The sequence below is a fragment of the Uloborus diversus genome, chromosome 9 (genome assembly GCF_026930045.1).
Source record: "Uloborus diversus isolate 005 chromosome 9, Udiv.v.3.1, whole genome shotgun sequence".
NCBI lineage: Eukaryota > Metazoa > Arthropoda > Arachnida > Araneae > Uloboridae > Uloborus > Uloborus diversus.
The window spans coordinates 30,342,360-30,352,233 of NC_072739.1; positions in this window are offsets into that span (position 1 = coordinate 30,342,360).

A 9,874-nucleotide genomic window follows, 5' to 3' on the forward strand; every position below is an offset into this window, starting at 1 on the left:
CTTTAATCTTAATTCGCTCCCTTTATTGAGTTTTCGGCAGTTCAATGATTTTAAGGTTGGCTGATTTCCTCCTTGAACTTCGAAAGGAAGTTGAAAATTAACTCAAACTAACCCTTAACTGGTGAGTTCGGGTATCTTATACAATAGAAGAATTAGACTTTTGTAATTAAACGGTTACTAACTTATATAAATATCACTTTTATGTGTTGTCCCCCGATTCATTCCCGAATTGTTTAAAATGTATATTAGTATAAATAAATAATAGAAAATTCATTAGAAAATTTCCAAATTTTATTTACTGCCACCTGGTTTTATTTATATTTATGTAATTACTTCACCAGTTATGGTTAATGAAAATTGAACACTGTTTTTTAAAAACTTATTTCAAAGTATTATATTATAACAACTGATTTAATTCTAAAGTGGGTTAGAATTTGAGTTATATAATTTGATATACGTTGAGAAAAGGATTCTTGAAAATGAGTTAACCCGGAAAACAGCATGTAAGTGTAATTAATACTCATTTAAATAATTAATTTTAGAAAGAGCATTGTAAAACATGTTTTTGGACGCATAATTTAAATACATTACTACCTGCCTCGTATCCCCGTTATCGAAATATGAGGTCTGAAAGTTTGCCGACATTTGAAGGAAATTTGCCAAATTGAGCGAGTAAGTAATGGAAGACATTTTTCACACTTGGGGATGGATGTAGACGGTGAAATTGCGTGATAAATTTCTCGCGTAGTCTTTGACACTTTTCTTAAAAGTTTCAATTATTGAAACTTCGAATAGCGACAAGCCTACGATTGGACCACTTTTGCTTGGGCAACCCTATACCATCGGTTTTGTAATATTTTTACCTACATTTTTTTACATTATTTATGTGGAAACTCGATGAGAGTTAAGTACTCATTTTTGAGCACCTTTTAGCCCCTTACAACTCTGCTTAGGGCCCGGAAAAATGTAGGCAACCTTACTTTAATGTTTTCTTTACAGCTTTTACTCTTCATTCATGACAACAACTTTAAGAAACTCGATGAGGGTATATTACTCATTTTTGGGCACCTTTTAGCTCCTGGGATTAAACCCTTTTAGACACGGATTAGTTCACACGCATTAGGTAGGCAACCTTACTTTTACATTTTCTTTACAACTTTTGCTCTTTAATTTATGATAACAATTTTTGGAAACTCAATGAGGGTAAATCACTCCTTTTGGGGCACTTTTTATCCCCCTGATTAAGAACTGGAAAAAGATAGACAACTTTACTTTAGCGTTTTATTTACAGCTTTTACTCTTAATTTATGACAAATATTTCTGAGAACTCAGTGAGGGGTAAATTATCTCCCTCTTTAACACCCTTTTAGCCCCTGACAGCCCTGATTAGGGACCCGAAAAAAGAAGTCAACCTTACTTAAGCGTTTTATTTTCATCTTTTACTCTTCATTTATGATAACAATTTTAAGAAACTCGATGAGGGTAAATTACTTACTTTTAGGCCTTTGGCAACCCTGATTAGTTAACATGAAAGTAGAAATTCTTACTTTCGCGTTACAATTAACTCCGGATCTTTGCCGAATTTGACAGAGATCCTTTGATACTCCTCCCCTTAGGTAGGTTTTCGCCGTAAAATCCATGAAGCAGATTGCATACACCTTTTTATAACATTGACTGAATTTTTATTGTAAAATAAAAAACCCAAAGAGGTCTAAATTTTAATTTTGAGTCATGAAATTGCTCTTTTCTACACGTTGACGTTAAATTTTACGCTATTTTTTTTTTCTTTTATTGAACTTTGATTGTTGAACATGCGTCACTTGACACAACTTTTATTTTCGAGGTAGGCCGTGCAACGGCAGGAAGATAAAAACTTTGCATCTTAACACAGTATTGCAGCCGATTTCCGGTTAGTTTTCTTCCTAATTAACTTATCGTATTGTGTGAGCAAAATCGGATGGACAATTTGTTCTAATTCCCGAAATTTGCAGAAGCAAAATGCTTAGTTTCTGTTTAGGCTTACTTTTATAAAGCATCTTAATTTATTTCCCGGAGCAAATAAAGCTTTGGAATGTGTGAAGACGGTATTGAAGATGAGAAAAAAAAGAAACAAATTGCTACAATATAAGGAATCCAAACATGATATTTCACGAAAGACGTTCTTAATTGAGTTCTTACGATAAATGCTTGGAAGAATATCCATTCATTAAGTTTACTTTTGTGCTTAACGGTGAAGGAATTTGTGCAGTGGGCGAAATAATTTTAATTGTATTGTTCAAATTGTTGTAGTATTGGTGTTTGTATGATATTTCCGAAGTAATGTTACTAAATAATAATAAAATATGATTTGTTTTAAAGCCTAAAACTATTTCTATAAGCTTGACTCGTAATAAAAAGTATGAAATAAAAAAGGAACATATATAACTTAAATGAATTATTCGGAAATCGGCCGCAGTGTAACTTCTTTATTACAACACTCAAAAATTGCAGTTGATCTTAATGTGTTTACATTTAACTTTATTTAAAGTAGGCAACAAAATTCAAATTAACAGTTACGAGAAGAAAAAATGTTGCCGGTAGTTATGTAAACAACCTTTACTCAGCTAAAGACCTTGTAATAGTTTTGAGACTTCTGATTGGCCAGCTGACGCAAATGCGTCAGCTATGTTTTTTCCTTCCATCCAACAAATTTCGCTCTTCAGAAATTATGAATTCACATATGAATGTTTTTTTTTTATCTGTTCCCATTTCGAATAATGTCTAGAAGATACTATTTCGAAACAAAACAAGAATTAGAACATGCAAAACGAGCTATAAAGGAGCTGGATGACGTTTTTACGTGGCAGCCAATCAGCAGCCTCCAAATTTTTACATGGTCTCTAGCAAAGTAAAGATTGTTTATATGCTGCTGGCATACTAAAAACTATTCGCAGTAAGCTGTATACCGCCTATATCTTCTCTCTAATTTTTAATTTAAGCTTTATGGCTACTATAGAAGAAACCTTAATATTCAGATTAACTGTAATCTTTGAGTGTTGTAATGAATAAATCCTATTCTTATTTTATTTCATACTTTTTAGTACAAACCAAACCTTATAGAAATTTTTAAGGTTTCAAACCCTTTTTTTAAATTTTATTTTGCAGTTTTTCCAGTTTGAAAAGGCCTAAAATCGCAAATCTATACTTGCTTACGTCCGAACTTAAAATCAGTTTGTTAACATTATTAAGAAAATTAACTTTATAATTATTATTATTTGTTGATGATTTTGGCAACAATTAAAGAGCAGAATCGGCATGTGTCATTATGACAGAGAAAGTAACTTAAAGAGTAGCCTTTAATGAAAAATATTTGAAATAGGACTGCAAAGTACGGTTTGAAATAACGTTACAAGGAAAGAGGTTTATTTTGTGGTAGTGAAAAATGTTTCTTGGGGAGTTAATATCATAAAAGAGGATATCAGCTATTCAGTTGAATACTTTACTTTATGCTGAGGAAGTGAAGTGGGGTGCATTTTACCTCAATTTTATATTGTTTGTGGACTCTGTAAAATTTGGCTAATTAAAGTATTTAAATATCCAATGATTTCTGTATTTCTTTTTAAAATATAACTGAAACATTACCGCAAATGACATGCATGCACATGTAAAGTCATTTGCGGTACTTACTCCTAGGGTGTAAGAGAGCCCACTTCACCAATTAAAAGTTACAAGAATTTATTTGTTGTGCCCGAGTTTAACCTTTGAATTAATTTAATATCATCTGTTTGAATATTTTTTATTTGTATGCTTTTCCACGTTAATCGACCTAATTTTTCACATCATCCCCGCACGGTCATCTACGATTTAGATGAATTTTTAGAGAGGTACAGAAATGCTTTGAAACTATTCTATGCAAATTTTTAGCTTCCAAGATTCAAATCCTGAGGATCTAAGATCCTTCGAAAAAAAAAAAGCCTCAAAATAGTTGATCAGCTTTGTGAAATACTATGCGCGAATTACCATGTTTAGGCTAAGATTGTAGACAACTTTGACACTATTCCTGAAATTTAGGGAGCTTTAAGTACTTTTTATTGTTGATACGTTCTAGTCTTTTTTTTTTTTTTTTTGGTTGCGGGGAGGGGGGTTGATCATTACCTATTGTGTAGCACGCAAGTAAAGTCTTGACAAAACGTGGAGGGGAATTTTTTTTCTGGATTTTAGGTTGTCATTAATTCTGAACAAAACAATTCAAAAGCTCGTACTTCGTAATTCTGTTTGAAAAAACTTGTTTTAAATGGCTTACAGTTACAGAGCGTAAATTTTGAATTCGTAAAAAATATTGTCATCCAAAGTGTCTCTCATAATCTTTCACATGAAAAGCAGCTTATTTTAAATGCGCTGAAGCCGCCTGACTTAGGGGGAAAACTAATTTTCCGGCAGTGGACTGTACATGTATGATATTTGATGACTGCATTGATGAGTCGTTGATGTAACAAACATTTTAATTTATTTACAAGTTAGGCATAAAATAATAACAGGAATAGGATACGCTTGTTTCCTTACAAGCTAAAATTGGGAGCGAGAGCCCTGTGGCTGCATCCGCTAACATTCGAAGAGCATATGGCCAGGGGTGGGTTTACACGTTCCTCTCTGAAAACGGGGGGGGGGGGGGGTGCTGCTGCTTGGCGAACCCTGGAGCCAAGACCCCAAGCTTTGCTCTTTATCGCTCGGGAACGCACGCAGAAGCGTTAACATGCCGCCCGGCGTTGCAATATGCAACATTCAACAAATTGAAAACAATTTAAACATGTTTTACGCATGAATTAAATGAAAAATTATGAAAATAAGAACACATGCTAAGTACGACAGACCCTATGGTATACATAATGAGCAATGCAATTGAAATAAGATAATTATAATACAAAATGTGAGATGTAACAGCTGAATATATATCCGAAAAACCATGCACTAGTTATGCATTTCCTACCGTTTTTATGGCAAGACAAAATTACCCCAACAGCTGCTGGATAATGTTATGTAAAGCATCACATGATAGTTATGTAAAGCATCACATCGCTCTCCATGGTAGCCATATCCCATATTGACATCTTACGCCTGAACGCCTAGGGCCGGTAATTACATATATTCAATTTTACGTATTCAGCCCAAAATGACCGTTTCGTCCTTTGAACACTTTTCAACGCCTTCTGGATTTCAGAGCACTATAAATTATCGTCATTGCAATGTTCTAGAGTTCTGGCATTAGTTTATTTCACTTGGCATCGAATTGCACTTACTTTTTTACGCGTTGCATAACCCATTGGAAAATGTCCTTAGCAATTGTCCACCAGTGTATAACGCATAGATATAGTATTAATTAGATACAGTCAACTTCCGATTATCCGCGGAATTGGGTGGCACAGTAATTTAGGATAAGCGAATTCGCGAATGATCTGCAAATTAGGAAAAAACGATGCTAGTACATATATGCAAATAGAGCTTCAAAAGATCAATAACAGTCGCATACATTTAAACTGTAGCAAAGCTATATCAATTTATGTAAAATCTGGAAAAAGATCGTTCTTTTTTGCAAAAGGATTACGCATACACACGAACAAATTCTGCACGCAGATGAACTGCAACATATCAACTAGGTTATACCAAATGCGCAACGGAGAGGGAGAGGATTTGTTTCAAGACTGGTCCAGTCACTTATTTAGGCACGTAAGTAGTGTAGATCTTAGAGCAGGAAATGTTTGCATTTATCTAAATTCAGTTAATCATAGGCGAAAATAAAATCTTTTAAGGAAATCTTTTCTGTTGCTATGGGAACGGATTTAGATTGATTTACAACAGTTATCAGCCAGAAATAGTATTTTATTCTTCTTTTTAAAATTTAATTTGCAAATTCAATGTGATAGAAACATAAAAATCCTAAGTACCTTGTTCTGTATAGTAGACACCGGTTAATTGAATCAGTGGATAATCGAATCAACCACTTTAATGAATCAAATCGTCAAAAAACAGAACGAAATCCAACTTTATTGAATTAGCAGCTTTATAGAATCAGCCGCTTTATTGAATCAAATTTGCTTAGAATAAACGTAATTCATATAAGCGGCGGCCATTGTTTCTCTCTTTTCATTTTAAATATCTTTTAACTCAAAGCATGTTTGATCATTCTTCATTTTGTCGATCCAGTTTTTCAATATAGTTTTGATTAATTTTATTTATTAATTTGTATGTATTTTTTTGCTCGCAGTTTTATGACTGAAAAAATCATTAAAATAGTATACTTTAATTTTTAAATGTCTTCAAATGTCTGTTCTGTTTTTAAAAAAAATGTAAATGAGTAAAATTCAACACGTGAGTCGTTTGAAATGCATTCGTAGGCCTGCATTTAACCCACAGGTCGCATGCTCGCAGTAACTGCCTTTTTGTAAATAATAAATAATAATATTAAAAATTAATGTTTGTGAAGAACAAAAATTAAAATGGGTTTAATTTGAATCTTCCTCAAGAATTATTATTAAGAATTGAAGAAAAAAAGTTTGGAAAGTTGTTCAAGATTTTAAATTCCTGTCTCAAAAGAAAGATTAACTTGTAAAAGTAGTTTTTGATGAAAATAGATTTTTTTTTTTTTTTTTTTGAAACTCCTTTTAAAATTAGATAAGCCACGATTCTTGGTAAACATGACAAAGAGCATTTCAGCAACTTGCAAGAATTTCAATTAGAGATTTTTATTAAAAAATTCTGTCTGAGGTACTTGTGATTTTAAAAGCCTTATTATTTATTTTACTCTTTTCCTAAAGAAGAAAATGAGAAATATTTTGCGTCATTTTCTTTCTGTAAAAGATTAAAGGATTTTTATTTTGCAAAATAATTTTGATGTGGAAAGTTTATTTGGGCAAAAAGGGTTTTTTCAAGATAGTAGTTGCATGAAGACAATAGTGTTTAGAACTAATTAAGAAATATTACATGTTTAGTGCATTGTATTGTGACAGAATTTCAAGTACATTTCAAGTATTATTTTAATAAACAAAAACCAAGTACTTTTGGTATAATATCGTTGTTGACTTGTGTCAGTTCAGCTGACAATTTGAGGTGCGCTACTTTACTTTTCTAACTAACTAACCTTTTACTACGCCTATATGTCGCTCGTTTAGAAGAAGAATGCAACAAAACGAAATTTGTAATTTTCTTTTTTTTTTAAGCTTAAAGGGCTTCAAATGACGTTATTTTTTTTGGAAAATAATGACAGATTTTTTGTTTTAAAATTAACCATTGGAGAGCACAGCAAATCTACTTTTTTACAGCAAATTTCCTGAACAGTTAAACTTCTGTAAAATTTCATTTCCTCGTATTGTGGCACTCTTCTTCCAAATGAGCGATATATTTCTCGTTGTTGTATTGATGTCAACATTGCAAAGAGTGTGAGTGAAAGGAACAGTACAGGCGTCCCGTTCGGGCCAAAAGTAAGAAGCTGATGGGCCATTTAGGTGTAAAGTCTTAATTGCCGCATCGACTTCTTCCATGTGGATCGACGAAACAAATCCCAAATACCGTTTTGAGTTCATGACACATTCTACATAACCGTTTAGAGGTGGAGCATCAGAAGTACATTCATGATTGTGATCAAAATTTGCGCTCACAGAAAACTCCTCAGCTGCACTTACTCTTTTCCCACTAATACATAAATTACCCGTGGGTTCAAAAAGTGCATACTTCTGGTTTCTGGCAGTGGTTCCGATCGTCCAAATTTCAATCATGTTCGTTTCAAATTCTCTAATTATTTTGATCCGTCTTTGAAGGAATTATTAGGGGACACTCTCCATCCAAAATTGTTCTCCTTCCTTTAGGAGGTAGGATTTTTTTCTCTAATTTAGTGTTCGTTCTTACGTCCTCATTTTTTATCTTGTTTTTGTTTTGTTATGAGCATTTTTTATATTACTCAAAATTGTTTCTCAGTTATTCCTATCGGCTCGTCATAACTTCGTTAGTTGTTTATTTTGGCAAATTTTTCAAAATTCAAGAAATTTTATGTCAATTGCTCCTTAATGATAAAACTCACTTTTTTGGCTCTTTCTCTTATTTAACAATCGTTTGGCGCAGTATTGAGGCTCTTGTGCCAAAAGAACAAACAAAATCGACCAACCTGGCACTGTCGTAGCCGCTTAGATATTTCATTACGCAGCTCCATCATTTCACTTTTTCAGAGGAAAACAAATGTATGCCTTTGATATGTTCTTTACAGAACTCATACATCATATTTACATTTACTATTTGATTTTCTAGGGGTCTTTGTAAGCATGCTTTTGACACAAGCCTTTGAACTGTTCCTCCCACTCCATCACAGACAGATTAGCCATGACTTGTCGCAAAAATACTCCATTTTGCCCTCATTCCCCCAAAATCAGCTTCATGATAACATAAATTCATAAGCGTTTTTCAGTTTTTATACTGAGCTGCACAACCATCAGTAAAATACTTTACATTTGTGATATTCGGATATTCGATTCTTAAACAGTCCATTATTTTTTGAGTACGATACATCATTGCTACATCATGGTTCATGTCATCAGAAGGCACACAAAAACTTTCACTTTTTATACTTTCTCTGTCATGCTTTATATATAGCACTGTTTTATCGCAATACTATAAAAACTGTTTTATCGCTTAAAAATAAATAAAAAGTATGAAATTTTAATTCAAAAAGTTTATTAAATATCATCTTAGAAATTTTTATGAAAAACCATTTATTTCATTTTTTAGTTGCAGAAGTTACAAATGTAGTAAACCTTTTTTTTGATCCCACACATTCGGATGTCTAGCCTTGAAGCAGAGAATCCACACTTCACCTGTAATGTCATCTGAAAAGAATCTGTCTTAAAATATGCATACTGCATTGCCATCATTAGATTTATCAAAAACAAAAACCACCTACTCGTCATCCTTGTCCTTGCCTTTAGTAGGAAAATAGTGCGGTCTACTTTCAAATCCATTTACTGTCTTTGGGATTTCCTCTTTGACTTGTTGGCTTGAGTTGAAGATTTTGTATGTTTTCTCTTTTCACGGGCAATTGATTCCTAGCTCACAATTTTCCTATTGTAGTTCAATGCATGCTCCACACTTTTTGCCATTTCGTCTTTGTAAGGGTATCCAGTGATGATGCAAGTCGTTTGCGGCCACGATTGTTTTTTTATCTTTGCAATAGTGGGGATTGGAGATATTTCATATGGACTGACGTGTTTGGATGTTGAAGTTTAACTACTTGGTAGTTGGTTCGGAATGTTTGAATTTTCAATTATCGAAAGCAGCGTTGTCCAAATACGGGCTACCGAGCTTTTGGACCACCATAAGTAGCCCGTATTTAGACCACGCAGTACTATACGTTTATGGTGTACTAAATCATCACTAAACAAACAAATATTTTAAATCAAGTACACTGAAAGAAAGCCTTTATAAACCACTTAGTTTTAAGAAACTCTTCAGTCTCCGTAGCGAATGCATTCAAGTGCTTCTCGCGGTGACAACCACTTAGTTTTAAGATGAAAACCACTTACTTTACTGTATAAATTAGAAAGAAGTAAATTTACTTGTATAAGCTCCAAAAGCGAGCGTTTCTTACAAAACAGTTCTTGACAAAGCACTTGCTTTAGCTATCAAGATCATTTGCTCGCTACGCTTTTGCCTCTTCCTGTTGATTCATTGGGTACCATTTTTGCGACTGCACACAACCCCCTTCCCTCATTTTCAGCGGGTGGCCCGTATTTAGACCACTTCCTCTAATACACAATGGTTGGTTTGTAATTCTACAAACTTTGAAAATCCAATTTTAAAGTTATATTTTTTCTGAAACTACACATACAGTTCACGGAGATTGCATAAAAGCAGC